This window comes from Phaseolus vulgaris, chromosome 1 (genome assembly GCF_000499845.2).
Source record: "Phaseolus vulgaris cultivar G19833 chromosome 1, P. vulgaris v2.0, whole genome shotgun sequence".
NCBI classification, from domain to species: Eukaryota; Viridiplantae; Streptophyta; class Magnoliopsida; order Fabales; family Fabaceae; genus Phaseolus; species Phaseolus vulgaris.
The window spans coordinates 23,937,323-23,953,761 of record NC_023759.2 but is presented as its reverse complement, the minus strand read 5'-3'; the positions used below and the strand labels follow the sequence as shown (position 1 = coordinate 23,953,761).

The 16,439-nt window shown below is 43.5% G+C and overlaps 1 long non-coding RNA gene across 1 annotated transcript; it reads left to right on the top strand.

The window, feature by feature from the left end:
• Positions 1 to 13,961: 13,961 nt before the first annotated feature.
• On the top strand, positions 13,962 to 15,688 carry LOC137813798 (uncharacterized). Its single transcript, XR_011081507.1, has 4 exons — positions 13,962 to 14,205; positions 14,291 to 14,382; positions 14,545 to 14,604; positions 14,837 to 15,688. It is a non-coding gene; the product is annotated as an uncharacterized lncRNA (long non-coding RNA).
• Positions 15,689 to 16,439: the final 751 nt, after the last annotated feature.

Here is a 16,439-nt window from a genome sequence, read left to right as displayed (position 1 = left end):
GCAAAAGAAGATGAAAGGAATGACACTTATGGAATGAAGCTCGGCTGGAATGAGAATTTGGAACTGCATCACGCCACTTGGAGTCCTTGTTCCAAGATAAGTGAAAGGAAGCCGCCACTTGAAGCTCTCCAATGGCACACAAGATAAGGCTATGGAAGAAGGAGAAACCAAAACTCACAATTCTCTCTCAATTTGAGTAGAGTTTCTCTATATCCAATATCCAATTCTGAATTTTACAAGAGCCCACACCTCTATTTATAGTGTGAGGGTGCTGAAAAATAGGTGGGAAAATTCAAATGAAACTCATTTGAAATTCCCACCAAAAACAAGTCCCATGGGAGGTGTGACCTTTTTCTACTATGACACCTCCTAAACACTACACCTACACCTACTCTCCTAAGTCACATGGACAATGTGACTTTATTTTACATATTCATACTCCTTTATTTAGTATCCACACCTCCTACAACTATACAAGAGTAATTCAAATGATGCTCTTTTATTTAATGCTTGGCCTTGGGCTTCTTGGGCTTTAGCCTTCTTGGGCTTGGGCTTTGGGCTTGGGCCTCATCCTTTGAAAAGACTAATAAGAAGAACTTTAAATGATTTGGCCCTTGTCCATTGTTCCTATTAACAACATCTTTTTCATTCTCATCAACACTCGAGGAGAGACCTGCTGAACGCAAGGTCATATCGTCCTCAGCGTGTCTAAACACTTGGGACAAAGTCACGCTTTGATGCCCACGCCCGTGGAGAGGCCTATTACAGCAGCGCCGTATCGTCCACGGGGTGTCTAAACACCAAAGCAACTTAGACCTTTTCTCTGCGCGCTTGGTGCCCACGCCTGAGGAGAGGCCCACTCGGAGGTAGTGCCGTTTCATCCCCAGGGTGTCTGAAAACACCAAGGCGATCAGTGTTCTTGGTGCCCACGCCCAGGGAGAGGCGTGTTGTAAGCATCACCGTATCGTCACTGGTGTGTCTAAACACCAAGATGACCGAGGGTTTTGGCGATTACGCCCAAGGAGAAGGTTTCCCGAAGGATGGCCCTTCTCCTTAGCTGCGTGTATCCACCAAGTGACCTGGTTCTCCACTACTCCGAAACTTCTTACTGCCTGATGCCCAGACTCGAAGGAAACGCCCCCTGCCACTTCCTTGCGAGGTGTCTAAACACTATTCATACCTGGGGAGGGGCCGTCCCGAAGGAATCCCTTAACCCCTGCTCAGAAACTAGACACCCGGATTTTAACTTATACTGATCGTACCTTTGGGCATGAGCATGTGCTCCTGCTACTTGCTTTGAATTTGAGGCCTGCTCCCTTATCTTGGCGACGCCTTACCCTGGCGACGCCTTACCCTGGCGACGCCTACACATGGCGACTCCTACGCCTGGCGACGCCTCAGCAAAACTCTATTTGCTGACTCAACTTGTCCATTGGTCTGGGGTGTTCGACTGATGCGAACACCTGCTTGATTCCCACTTCTGCACACAGCTTCCCTAACTATTAGCTCGCGAACTGAGTGCCATTGTCTGAGATGAGACGCCTTGGCACCCCGAAACGACACACAATGTTCTTCCAAACAAAGTGTTGTACCTTGTGCGCAGTGATCTGTGCCACTGGTTCTGCCTCTATCCACTTCATGAAGTACTCGATGGCGACTATCAAATACTTCATCTGCCTTATCGCCAGGGGGAAAGGCCCCAGAATATCGATTCCCCATGTGTGGAAGGGCCATGGGTTGTATATCGATCTCAGCTCCTCTGGAGGTGCCTTATGCCAGTCTGCATGCATCGCTGGGCGTATCTTACACAATCTTCCCTCACTAATGGCCAATAAAACCCTGCACGAATCACCTTGGAAGCTAATGATCTTCCCCCCACGTGGCTTCCGCAAATCCCCTCGTGAAGCTCTAACATGATCCTCGTACACTCGTCGCCACTCACACATGTCAGAATTGGATGCGTGAACCCATGCCTGAATAGCACTCCATCAACGAGGGTGTACCTTGCATAGTTCTTCTTTATCTTCTTTCCTTCTCCAGGGTCTGCTGGGAGAATTTTGATGGAAGAGGGCCAAGCACACCCTTCCATGAAAGGCAAGAGCCAAGTCAAGAACGTCTAGACCCCAAGGCAAGAGCATCTAAACCATCCAAGACCAAGCTAGGAGCGTCCAAGACCAAGCTAGGAGCGTCTAAAGATCAAGCTAGGAGCGTCTAAGACCAAGCTAGGAGCGTCTAAGACCAAGCTAGGAGCATCTAAGATCAAGCTAGGAGCGTCTAAGACCAAGCCAAGAGCGTCTAGAACAAGAAGACTTGGATCAAGCTATGAATGGAAAAAGGCCTAATAGCACATATTCCGTGAAGGCCCATCAAGTGTAGTTTAGCTTTAAATGAGGTGTAAATAGCATAACCATGTGGACAATTGTTTAATTTTCTGGACATTAGAATTAAGGAAGCATTAACCTTGATTAGCTAAAGGTTTCTAGAAGCCTTTACTAAAAAAGGACCATGTGCACCCATGTACACCCATGTGCCATGTGCACCCATGTGCTTCACATTTACATTTCATTTGGCTTACATTTGTGTAGCATTTAGGTCATCAAATCAGGTCCTCCTTAGCCTATAAAAGGAGGAGCCAACCTCGTGTATTGCAAGATTATTGTGAGTAAAGTTATGTTGCCAACATTGTGCCATGCTTTGCTTCTACCTAGTTTCTAGGCTCTAATCTTCATCTTCCTCACTTACCATAGGGCTGGCCGAACCTCCCTAATCCCATACATATCATGCACCTTCAAGATCACCATAGCTCCTAGGAGGATCTTGCACATACACAACCATGGCTTCCGCACCATCTTTCACATGATTCTAAGAAGAGCTTCATGAATTTGCCATCATTTGGTATCATGAGCATAGGTTCTTCAAAGATGACTTGTTCTTGGTCTTTTCATTTTTAGTTCTTCTTTATTTCATGTTGTTCATCTTGTTCCCATAATTGTCTTGCTGTTTTTTAAATTTTAATTTGTTTTGGTGTGCTATTTGGAAGATCCAACCGGTGCACTTTGTTCAATTGATTTTGAACAATTCTTGTGCAATTTGTGATAGGATTCCATACACCTTTGAGTTGTTGTTTTCTTTTAGGTTTTTGAGTCTTTATTGCACTTTTATTTTGGTTCATATTATGCTCTTTGAGTCTTTAATTTCTGAATCCATATATGTTTTGTCAAGTCATGTTCATCCACAATGTCATCAATTCATAGTAGTCCTTTGTTTGGCTTGATTGTTTCTTGATTTTGGGTATTTTTGCTTACTTTGAAACTGTTGTGATATTTATCTTTTGGTGCTTTTTACTTTTAGTTTGAGTTCATATTTGTGTTTAGATCCTACACAAATTCTATTTCACAAACTCCATTGTGTTTAAATTTTGGTCTCTTGCTGTTTTTGTTTCCAGTTTTTTTCCAGAATCCCCTGTTTTACATTCTCTGTGCTGGCTGTTTTGTTCCAGAAAATTATTTTCACTCATAGGAAATTTTTCATTCTCTGGAATATGCAAGATTAGGCTGTTACAGAAAAGAAAAAAAAATAATCAGCTCAAAAGAGTCAATAGAAAAAAAATGATAAATATTTTAAAATCAGTGTGCAAATCTGGGCTCTACAGTTGGCGTAACTGAACACTGAAATTTAAAAAATTATTAAAAAAAAATGGCTCATGCGTTTGGAGTGATTCCAAAGCCAGATTTTAGTTAAGATCTTGAATATCTTGCATATCAATTTTCAGAGGCAAATTCCAAAAGGGCAGCTCAGCATAAATTGCCCCACAACAATTTTCCAGTGGTGCTGTTTTTTTATTTTGTAATCTAATTCTAGTGCTATTCTTAGGATTCTTTTGTGTGCCTACCTTTATTCAAGTACCTTTATTTGCTTGTCTAATATTCTTGGAACTCTTTCTAGTTGTCACAATCTAACTCCATTTGTGTGGTACTGTTTTCCAATTAAATTGTTTCTTGCTTTTATTCTTTGGCCTCTAAATTTGGTGCTGGAATTTATTCTCTTTTGGTGCTTAATTGAGTAGAAATTTGACTCGGGTAAGGTCTAGTCTTCTTGATAGGTGCTGGAATTGGAGAATTAAGTCCTTAATTCTAAGGAGAACAAAGGCAAAGGCAGAATCAAAACACTTCTCAAAACACCACAAACACTTGGAGGGCCCAACAAGGAAAGACAACCAAGGAAGTGCCAATAGCAAAAACAAAAAAAGATCAACAAAGGGAGTTTTCTTAATTTTTGTCTTTGCTACTTAACTTGTGTTAATTACTTCTTTAATTACGTGATTAGACGGTGAGTGTGTCTTCAAGGGCTCCAAGTGTCCAAGAAGCCTCACCTAGGGCCGACTAGTGTAGAGTTTTCTAATTCGCAATTGTTAATTGTTTTTTATTGCTTTTCTATTGCTTAATTAGTTTCGTTTTTGCAAATAGTGTTGCTTTGTTAAGTTTTGTTAATTCTTTTTGCTTGGTGATCCTGCCTGTTGACCAGAACGCTGGAAACTGCCTCGTCAAAGGATCGACGTGTGCACCGCTTCACACCTCCGTTCCTCTTCGAGATCCACCTCAAGAACCTGCAAAGAAACAGAGCGGCGCCGCTGCGGCCGATCGCACTCCAACGCCCAATTCAGTGACCGAATCACCAAATACTAAGAGAACAAGAACCGTGCAAATCCTCTCTCACAGTCAGCTCTATAACTCGCAAGCGTAAAGAGTATATCTGAACGTGCGTACCTTAGAAAGTTCGTTGAGAACTCTTATATACCTGGTTACTTTCTCTCTCCTGGCAGTTACAGACTTGGACACGTGGCTCGTATCCAACTGTACACGTGCCATCATCTGGAGCCTCCTTGACTTGGGCGCTGCTTCTACTCTGGTCTTACTAAGTTACCTATGCATGGTACTGCCCAGTACATAGCCAACTTGGGAGTGCGATCTCTACTGGAACTGGCGAGTTAGGGTGCCTTCATACACCTTCCCTGTGGTCTCGCCGGCCGCCTTCATAATCTGCTTCTCCTTCATCTTCGGCGATGTGCTTTCTCTGGCGATCTCCAATCGCTTGGTCGCCCGAGTTTACACCTGGCGACTTCATTTTTAACCCGGTGATCGCCTATCTTGGTATGCTGGAGATCGGAACACGCCAACTTAATAACTGGCGACTTCACGAGCCCCCCGACTTCCTTCCCTTCTGCCAACCTGGCGCCTTGCCAACACGCCTATACTGTAGCGGGATGCCACGTCATCACTTCCGACTACCAGGGCGGTACACTTGGTTAATTAGTTAGCTTGCATTGTTTTTCCTTGCATTAAAATCTAATTTCTTCAACTTGACTGTGTTTAAGTGGTTTACTAAGAGAAAGTTTTGTGTGAAGCATTAAGGGATAGTCTTTGGTTAAGGCAAGGCTTGGTACTTAAGAAGTCCACTGTGACTCACCTCCCTTACCTGGAAGACTACCTTCTTTGACTTCCCTAAATTTTCTCAAGGTAAAATACTTGTATACACAAAGTTTTAGTCATGTCTTCTTCTTCTCATTCTACAAAGTCTATTGGAAGTGAATTAAAATCTTTAAAAACTCTTTTGAAAGAAGTTTCACAAACTGTGCAATCAATTGCATATAGACAATTGGAGAGTGAGACTAAACTTAATGTTTTAACTAAAGCAAAGGATGAGAAGTCTCACATTCTAAAAAAATTACCTTCTGATGCATATATATCTAAAGATCATGATTCTTTTGGGGAGGGAAGCAATAGAGTAAATGATTATTATCAAGCACCCCCTAGAAGACATAGAAGAGATAGAAAAGAACAAGAAAACCCAAGAGAGGTTAGGGTAGACCAACCCCATTTCCATGGAAAAGAAAATATAGAAGCTTGCCTAGATTGGGAAATGAGGGTAGAAAAATTGTTTGCTTCCCATAAAGAAAGAAAGGAAAGAAAAACACAAAAGAAGATAGGGGAAGTCGAAAGGGAAGCTAAAGAAAAAGAAGAAAAAGAAAAGCATGAGAAGACCCTTGAAGAACAAAAGGTGTGGGAGAAGAGTGTTCATTCCCACAAGGTCATTTAACAAGACCAAAGATTTAAAAATACCTTTAAAAATATGTGTCTTGTTGAACAACCTCAAAGCCTTACCTTTTGTAAAGGAACACTTGCAAGCCTAAGTGAAAAAGAAGAGTCTTTAAAAGAAGCTTGCATAGATAAAAATGAAATAGATTATTTCTCATATGTGCTAGGATATCACCAAGTGAATGTCAAGTTTTTTATAAGCATCTACAAAAACAATTTTTTATGTGAAGTAGTGCCTAAAGAAACTTGTCATGTCTTATTCAGACAACCATTGCAAAGTGTACAAATCCTTATAAACAATGGTTGTCACAACGAGACTATCCTTACACATAAGAGAAAAAGTCTTCATGAAGGAGAACTCATGGGACAAATTAGAGTTGATAAAACTCTAGAGCTTTTAAAAGGAAAACTTTTGTCCCCCATGAGAAAAGAAGTTCAAAGACATTACCTTAGGTACAATTCTTGTTTTCAAACTACGCCCAAGGCAATGTCTCATAAACTCTATACTCCTTCACCTTTTGCAAATGATCCTTGGGAAGATATAAATTTCATATTAAAACTCCCTAGGACAACAAAAGGTTGTGATTCAATCTTCATGGTTATGGATAAACTCTTCTCTAGAGAAGTGATACATCTTCATGGTTTATCTTCAAGCATAGTGTTGAATAGAGTTCCAAATTTCGCAAACCATGATTTGAGGATTTCCTTTGGAAAACTTGCAACTAAATTGCACACTTTAAATTCTTATCATCCTCAAATGCATGGTCAAAATATATTTGAAAATCTAGCTCTTTCTACTATGCCTAGAATAATCATGAAGAGCACACACAACTCTAGAGGTGAGCAAACATACCATAAAGTAGTTCACAAAACTACTTATATTTCTACTTTTAAAGTTATGTGTGGGTTCAATCATCTTTCTCCTTTTAAGTTGTTACCATCTTCTATAGGATTTATGCCTAAAGAGAAAGTAACCACAAATGAACATTTTAAAATACATAAGATGATTCGAGACCACACACAACCATTAAAAGAGAAACTTTGTCCAAGGTTGCCAAAACCAAAAGAAAAACAAAAATGGCAACCTAGTAAAATTAATTTGCAAACTACCACCTATGCCTTATTTGATTATTTCTATAGGTGGACGTTTGATCCAGGAGGACAAGCTTTGGCGAAGCAAAAGGTTGCTATCCAAGATCAAGTCTGTAGATCTGAGGATCGATCTTCTCAAGAAGGAGGAGATGATGGACACCATCCCCTAGGAAGCAAAAGCAATGGATTTGAGGACAAATCCTTTTCAAGAGGGAGGGGATGATGGAAGAGGGCCAAGAACACCATTCCATGAAAGGCAAGAGCCAAGTCAAGAACGTCTAGACCCCAAGGCAAGAGCATCTAGACCATCCAAGACCAAGCTAGGAGCGTCTAAGACCAAGCTAGGAGCGTCTAAAGATCAAGCTAGGAGCGTCTAAGACCAAGCTAGGAGCGTCTAAGACCAAGCTAGGAGCGTCTAAGACCAAGCTAGGAGCATCTAAGATCAAGCTAGGAGCGTCTAAGACCAAGCAAAGAGCGTCTAGAACAAGAAGACTTGGATCAAGCTATGAATGGAAAAAGGCCTAATAGCACATATTCCGTGAAGGCCCATCAAGTGTAGTTTAGCTTTAAATGAGGTGTAAATAGCATAACCATGTGGACAATTGTTTAATTTTCTGCACATTAGAATTAAGGAAGCACTAACCTTGATTAGCTAAAGGTTTCTAAAAGCCTTTACTAAAAAAAGGACCATGTGCACCCATGTACACCCATGTGCCATGTGCACCCATGTGCTTCACATTTACATTTCGTTTTGCTTACATTTGTGTAGCATTTAGGTCATCAAATCTGGTCCTCCTTAGCCTATAAAAAGAGGAGCCAACCTCATGTATTGCAAGATTATTGTGAGTAAAGTTATGCTGCCAACATTGTCCCATGCTTTGCTTCTACCTAGTTTCTAGGCTCTAATCTTCATCTTCCTCACTTACCATAGGGCTGGCCGAACCTCCCTAATCCCATACATATCATGCACCTTCAAGATCACGATAGCTCATAGGAGGATCTTGCACATACACAACCATGATTCTAAGAAGAGCTTCATGAATTTGCCATCAAATTCCATTTGCAATGTATCGCCTATAGGGCGTCACCCACGTGTCGCCTTCCTCCAAGGCACACACATGCACGCACTTCTCTCCTTCGGGCGACGCCGCGTAGGTGCTGATGTAGGGTGCCCTCGCCGTATCTTGAATCAAAGAGCGATGGCTCCTTGGCTTTCCTCTTGCTGCGCTAATGTGAAGGACATCTACCCTGTTGTCTGCCACAAACTTTTGCGGCGTTTTGAGCGTCTCTTGGATAACCGTCCTCTGCCTTCCCCCCTTGCCTGAGCTGGCCAGCTTGGCGAGCAGGTCAGCTCTGGCATTTTTCTCTCTAGGGACATGCACCAGCTCGAACGTAGCGAAAGCTCCCTTCAATACTTCGACGTACCTTAAGTATGCAGCCATCTGTGGATCCTTGGTACTCCCCTGTTACTTGTCCTGTGACCAACTGGGAATCACTCTTCGCTAAGAGGCTTTGAGCGCCCATTTCTTTGGCCAAAAGCATCCCAGAAATTAGCGCCTCGTACTCCGCTTGGTTATTGCTTGCTTTGAAGGCGAAGCTTAAGGCTTGCTCGATCAACTGATTATTCCAGCGCCACTCCCCTGCTTGTTGGAGGAACGATCCACTGAGAGCATCCACTGTGACCCTAACTCCACCTCTTGAGGGTTTCCTCATGGTGAGAGCTCTGCCACGAAATCTGCATAGACTTGCCCTTTGATGGACCCCTTGGGTTCATACTGGATGTCAAACTCTGACAGCTCCACTGCCCAGCGAACCATCCTCCCAGCTACATCTGGCTTTTAAAGTACTTTCTGGATGGGGAGATTCGTCATCACCACCACTGTGAAACTGTGAAAATAATGGCGGAGCCTCCTGGCTGAGAACACTACTGCTAATGTTGCCTTCTCCAGCGATTGGTACCTTGATTTTGGGCCTTGCAAGGCCTTGCTTACGAAGTAGATGGGCCTCTGCGCTTGGTCTTGCTCCTGGACCAGTACTGAGTTGATGGCCCATTTTGTTACTGCAAAGTATAAACGTAGGGGGATGCCTGCCCGTGGCTTGCAAAGCACAGGTGGCGTCGCCAAGTACTGCTTCAACTTGAGGAACGCTGCTTCACACTCATCTGTCCATGCAAAACGGCTATTCCTCTTGAGGCACTAGAAGTAGGGGTAGCCCTTCTCCCCTCTAGCAGACACGAATCTTGACAAAGCTGTCATCCGCCCAGTCAGCTGCTGCACTTCTTTCACTGACGTTGGGCTCCTCATGGCAATGATAGATGCACACTTATCAGGGTTCGCTTGTATCCCTCTCTTAGTGAGCATGAATCCTAAGAACTTCCCTGCCTCCACGCCAAAAATGCACTTTTATGGGTTTCATTTGAGGCGGTACTTTGATATGGTAGCAAACAGCTCTTCCAGATCCGCTACGTGCTGCCCCCTCTCGTGCGAAGTCACCACCATGTCATCTACGTAGGCCTGCATGTTCCTTCCCAGCATAGGTGCAAGGACCTTGTCCATTAGCCTTTGGTAGGTGGCACCTGCATTCTTCAACCCAAATGGCATCACCTTATAACAGTAACTGCACGTCTTCATCATGAACGCCGTTTTACACTCATCTCTTGGGTGCATCTTGATCTGATTGTAACCCGAGAATGCGTCCAAGAAACTCAGCATTTTACAGCCCGAGGCGTTGTCCACCAATGCGTCGATGTTGGGTAGCGGGCACGAATCTTTGGGGCACGCCTTGTTCAAATCTGTGAAGTCGACGCACATCCTCCACTTCCCATTCGCCTTCTTCACTAGCACCACGTTGGCCAGCCACTCAGGGTATTGTATCTCCCTGATGTGCCCGACACTTAGCAACTTCTTCGTCTCTTCCTTCACGACGAGGCATCGTTCTTCGTTGAACTTCCTCCTTCTCTGCCGTACAGGGCGGACCTTGACGTCCATGGTAAGGTGGTGGCACAAAAAATCCGGGTCGATGCCTGGCATGTCTGAGGCGGTCCATGCGAACGCATCTAAGTGACGTGAGATCACGACTGCCACTTCCTCTTGTTCTTCTAGGCTCAACAAACACCCCCAACTTGAACATCTTACCCCCTATCTGTCTTTCCACCACATTGTCTACTGGTTGGGATCGCCCATCCCGCACGCTCTCTGCACGAGACTCATTTCTGCAGTCTTCTTCTACAGGCGTCGCCCCATCGGGCGCTTCGGGCGTCGCCTCCTCTGACGCTTCTTCCATGGGCGCATCCTTCTTGGGTGTCGCCTCTTCCAAGGGCTCTACCTCCATTGGCATATCCGAAACGGGCGTCTGCTCAAGTACCATGAACACGCCTCTCTTCATCTTCAAACTATTCTCATAGCATTTCCGGGCCTCCTCTTGATCAGATTTGATCACAATCACCTTGCAACTTAGATCTGGCAACTTCATCTTCATGTGGCGAGTGGAGGACATTGCCCTTAGCCTATTCAGCGCTGGCCTGCCCAACAAGATGTTGTAGGCTGAATTGGTGTTTACAACTAAGTATCGAATGCTCTCGGTACGTGACGCCGTTCCATCTATAAACGTCGTCCTCAGCTCTAGGTAGCCTCGTACCTCAACTTGATTCTCCCCGAACCCATACAAACACCCGGTGTAGGGCCTCAGCAGGTCAGGGGACAATTGTAACTTATTGAATGTCGACCAAAACATGACATCTGCAGAACTGCCCTGGTCGACGAGAACCCTATGCACCTTCCTCCAAGTTGTGACAACTAAAATGACCACAGGGTCATTTTCGTGTGGGACAACATCTCGTAGGTCAGCCCTGGTGAACACAAGGTCTGACTCCCACTGATCATCCGAATCCCCCTCAGCAACTGAATTCACTGACCTCACATACCTCTTACGCTGAGAGGCAGTGGGCCCTCCTCCAGAAAAGCCACCAGAAATAGTGTGCACTTCTCCATGGATCGGCATTTCATGCGCCTGATCCCCCTTTGGAACCGTTAGAGCTGTGGTCGTAGCAGACCCAGCAAGATAATCCTTCAGGAAACCATTCTTCACAAGCTCATCCAACTGATAGCCTAGCGCCAAGCAGTTGTTGATATGGTGCCCGAACGCCTCGTGGAACTCGCACCACGACTCTTTGTGAGGTCCCAGCACATTGTCAGACTTCACCGGTGGCCTCAATCTGTCAGCTATGTTGGGCACAACAATGAGGTCTTTTAGCTCCACCACAAAATTGTGCCTTAGCGGCCTATTTCCTTCCCTCGCCGGCCTGTTTCCCTTTGCTCGACCCTTGGGATGGGGGCGTCTTGCCTCGTAGGGGCGTCTCCTCTCCTGGCTCTTCCTTCCTGTTGTGGCCTTGTTGACCCTGGTGGGTTGCGCACGCGTCTGCATTCTTGGGCACGTGGGTGCGACACATGTGCGTTTCTCGTACACTTAACCCTCAGAAGCTATGTATTCCACCGCGTGACGCCTTATTTCAGCGAAGGTTTTGGGGCGGTTGTGGATGATTGATTCGCAGACGATCCCCCCTCGTCTCAAACCTTTTTAAACGCCTCCCGCATTTAAAGCGTCTTAAAGCGCATTTAAAGCTTATAAAAACGTTTAAAGCATTTAAAGTGCTTTAAAGCGTTCGAAATGTAAACTAAATCAACGCGTACCTTAGCGAACTTTCATGAAAACATTGATGTTCCAGTGATTACTGCCACATATTCTTCTGACTTGATCGCTATTCTCTGTGGAGAGCCTTACAGCGTCATAACCCAACTTAGGGATAATCCATCGTGTATGTCCTCCTTTCTCGAAGTGCATCTGGCACGAGGGGGTGACTTTCTGGGTGCCAACTCATGCGCCCCAACCTCTAGTCACTCGCCTTGGGAGTGTATCTACCTTTCTCTCGTACCATGCACGTGGTTCTCCCCTGGGCGTGGCCCTCTCACGGGTCATATCTGTCCCAGGGGTCTCCCAGCGGTGGCGTGGGTACTTCATGAGTCAAGTTGCCCCCTACTGGTACTAGAACTATGGCCTTGAAGCCACATTTCTCTTCTCTTTATTACTATTCTGAGGTACTGAGGCCTCTCACGGTGTCGCCCCCTCCACGGTCTTTCCTACCCATGGGTATCGAGGGGTGGCATTGTCGATGCCTTCACCTTGGCGACGCCTCATCTTGGCAACGCCTACACCTGGCGACGCCTTAAGCGGTCAACCTGTTGACTCTCTTCCCTTGAGCCCCCTTGAGGGGTCCAACCATATCTTGACTTTGACTTTGACTTTGGTCAACGCCCGGGGACGGGACGGTACATATATATATAAATGTTTTCTTTTCCTAACTTCGACTAGCATAGTAACAATGTATGTCTTGAATAAACACAACTTCCATAACTTAACGATTAATCACCGAACGCCTATGATCGCCCCACGCTTAAGTAACATGGTCATCATGGTAAATCAATCAATGGTAAACTATGATTCGAGGTACCTGAGCTAAGAGACTCTCTGGGCAATAGGTCCTCAAACGTGAATCGCTATAACTGTATATACTCCCTTAAGGGAGGTTTCACTATGGTCCGTACCAATACAATGGCGAGCGACGATCAGGGGTACCTGAGCTCAAAGCCTCTCTGAGCAAAAGGTATTCGCGCCTAAATCATTATGAACCTTTCTGCTCCCTAAAGGGAGGTTTCACTGTGGTTCGTGCCAATACATAACTTTTTATTGGGCGACCTCATTAAAAAACTCTGATAAGAGAAATATAGTGTCCTGTACCGCCCTGGTGGTCGGGAGTGATGACGTGGCACCCTGCTACAGTATAGGCGTGTTTGCAAGGCGCCAGGTTGGCAAGAGGGAAGGAAGTCGGGGGGCTCGTGTAGTCGCCAGTTGTTAAGTTGGCGTGTTCCGACCTCCAACATATCAGAATCGGCGATCACCAGGTTAAAGATGAAGTCGCCAGATGAAGGAGATCGCCAGAGCGAGCACATCGCCAAAGATGAAGGAGAAGCAGATTATGAAGGCGGCCGGCGAGACCACAGGGAAGGTGTATGAAGACCCCTAACTCGCCAGTTCCAGTAGAGATCGCACTCCCAAGTTAGCTATGCACTGGGCAGTACCATGCATAAGTAACTTAGCCAAAATGAGAGTAGAAGCAGCGCCAAGTCAGGGAGCCTCCAGATGATGGCACGTGTACAGTTGGATGCGAGCCACGTGTCCAAGTCTGTAACTGCCAGGAGAGAGAAAGCTACCAGGTATATAAGAGTTCTTAACAAACTTTCTGAGGTACGCACGTTCAGTTTATACACTTTACGCTTGCGAGTGATAGAGCTGACTGAGAGAGAGGATTTGCACGGTTCTTGTTCTCTTAGTATTTGGTGATACCGTCACTGACTTGAGCGTTGGAGTGCGATCGGCCGCAGCGGCGCCGTACTGTTTCTTTGCAAGTTCTTGAGGTAGATCCCGAAGAGGAACGGAGGTGAGAAGCGGTGCGCACGTCGATCCTTTGACGAGGCAGTTTCCAGCGTTCCGGTCAACAGGCAGGATCATGTCCCCTTAAACGTTCACATTTAAAATTTAAGATTCACTACAAAACATCATGTAAAAAGTGGCGGTTATTAATAACTGTCACAAATTTTCGTATAATACGACATTTAACTAATCGTCCCAATTATCCTTCAGAATATGTCAGTTTGAATTGTCACAATTATCCTTCAGATTCTCTCCATAAACCATTCCTCATTATTCCCAATTATTTTTTAAAACTTGGTTTGACTATTCACTTGGGAACCCTAACGTTGTTTTTGAAAACCTCATTCGTGACTCTTCCCTCGCCCTCATTGCCGCCTTTCACTCACTCGCACACCCTATCCTCCATTCACTATCGCGAAACCTAACGCTCACTATCGCGTCATTCACTATCGTGAAACCTAACGCTCACTATTGCGCCATTCACTATCTGCCATCGTCGCCATCGACGCCTTCGCGCAAGGATTTTGTTTAGGTTTGTGCTCGCGCGCAATGAATTAGTTTTGTTGTTCTAGTTTGTCTCACTATTGATTTTTAATTTATTGTTGCCTTTGCGTCAGGTTGCTATTCGAGTCGATCCATATAAAATAGCTTGATTGGTAGAATGACCAGGAGGATTCATCGCCTTTTCCAAAGAATTCTCACGTCCTCTGTATGTGTGTTTTGCTCCTTATTATTGTGTTTTCCAATAATTTTTTGGCTGATGTGTTGCCTTTGCACCCTGCTTATCTGCCTCACTTACAAATTACTACTGAATTTGAATATTAATTTAAATACTTGAACTTTTCTTTCCTATTCTCTATTTTTGTTTTAGGTACTAGATGCTTCATGGTATATGCCGGATGAGCAGAGGAATCCAATTCAAGAATATCAGGTATCAGCACGATTTTTGTTGGAAATCACATTCTTAGGGCTTCAAAATTTTGGAGTAATTGAATTATATACAATATGAGTTGAATATGTTCTCTTGCATGTACTTCATTTTATAATTTTAAATTTATTTCATTCGTTTTGATATTTTTATCAAGCACATTTATGTTAGAGCGGTTCTTATAAATAAACAAGGTTTACATGTCTAGTCAGTTTGTAATATTCTGATCTTTCAGTGGTGTACTACAGAAAGTGGATGAAGAAAGAGAAATGACCGTACTAGCTACATGTCTGTGCCAAGTGCCAACTGCAAAAGGATATTTTGCAATTTCAGGGATATGAGAATGATGATTGAATGATATTTCTACTTTCTTTTAATGGATAGTTTACTATTTCAATTCTTCGGACTCTTTCTTTTCTATTTATAAATTATAGTTTTTTGTTAGAATTTATGGTCATTCATTTTCTGAAGTCTTGTTATTCGAGTAATCTTATTGGTTACATGGTTGTTTTATAGTATGTTCCTGTCATGTGTGCTATTTGTCCTGTTTTTTAATATAATTCATTTTCTCCATTATAGCTAATATGTTGATTGAACTAAGTATTATTGGAAGGAAAGAGTGGAAACTTTGAAATTTCAGAGGTAGCCATCTGTAATACAGAGCAAAACAACAAGAAAAAGGCTGCAAAATAGATACTCTAGGGTTCCAAATACTACGGAACTCCAAGACTACTCCCAATTCAAAATCAGAGTAGCCTAAAATTCCAAGGTACAATTCTCTGCTGGTAACTGGTGTATGATGCACCTTCGACCGTGTGTGAATTGGGTAAAAGAATCATCATGGAGATATATGGGGGAAAATATGGGGAAAAGGTGTTAGGAAAGTTAACTAATAAAGAAGCCACTGTTAGCTTTTTCTATTTTGATTTTTCCCATCATATCCATCTCTTTTGATTTTGATTATTTAACCTTGTTTTATTATAGTCCCAGCATGTTACCTCTTCAAATCTGTCACAATGTTTGGATTAGCAAGACACTTGTTCATTAGGTGAAAAAAAGAATCTTAAAAGAAAAAGGTAGCAAGACACTTGTTCTTCTTATTTCTTTACTATAAGTTGGTATCCTTTAAATTTGAACGATGAGCCTATTTTTAGCAATGCAGCATGGTAAGTTATAACAATCATTGTTTGAAGTATTGGTGTCAAAATTGCAATATATTTTACTCACAGGATTGCATCATCTTGCAAGTTCACATCTTCAGGTATATCCTAGTTGTGCTATATGCTAATGCTGATGGAACAATCATGAATATTTTCAGATGACTATTTAGATATTGGACTTTGTAATTTATCTTAAACAAAGTAAGAAAACTGCAATATCATCCTTCATGAATAGCATGGATAAGACTCTTACCAATCTTTTTATGTACGGTGGAGGACAGTCTGATGAAAGGTTTGCTTCAATTAGCATGGATACATCGGCATTAATACGGAGATATGGTGACCAAAATCCGTCTGTCCTTAATTCCTTTTTTGTTGTTTTCGTTATAACTTGGATTTTTGCCTCGATAGCAAAGTCTAAGTACTCGATGCTTCAGAAAAGATTTGAGTCCTTTAATAGAACACAGTGAAAAGAAATTAAAGGCATGCTTGGTTAGAAAAGTAGAAAATGGGTGGGGAGTGAAAGTGGAGTGGGGTGGACAGGTTTTGATTGTTCAGACCTTGATGTTTGGTGGAAAGATGTGTAAGTGAAAAGTGGGGAAAGAATCAGTTTAAGCTTATTTTCAAACTACAATAGACTAAAATTGAGAGTAGAGTCAGGATGAGTTCCACTATACT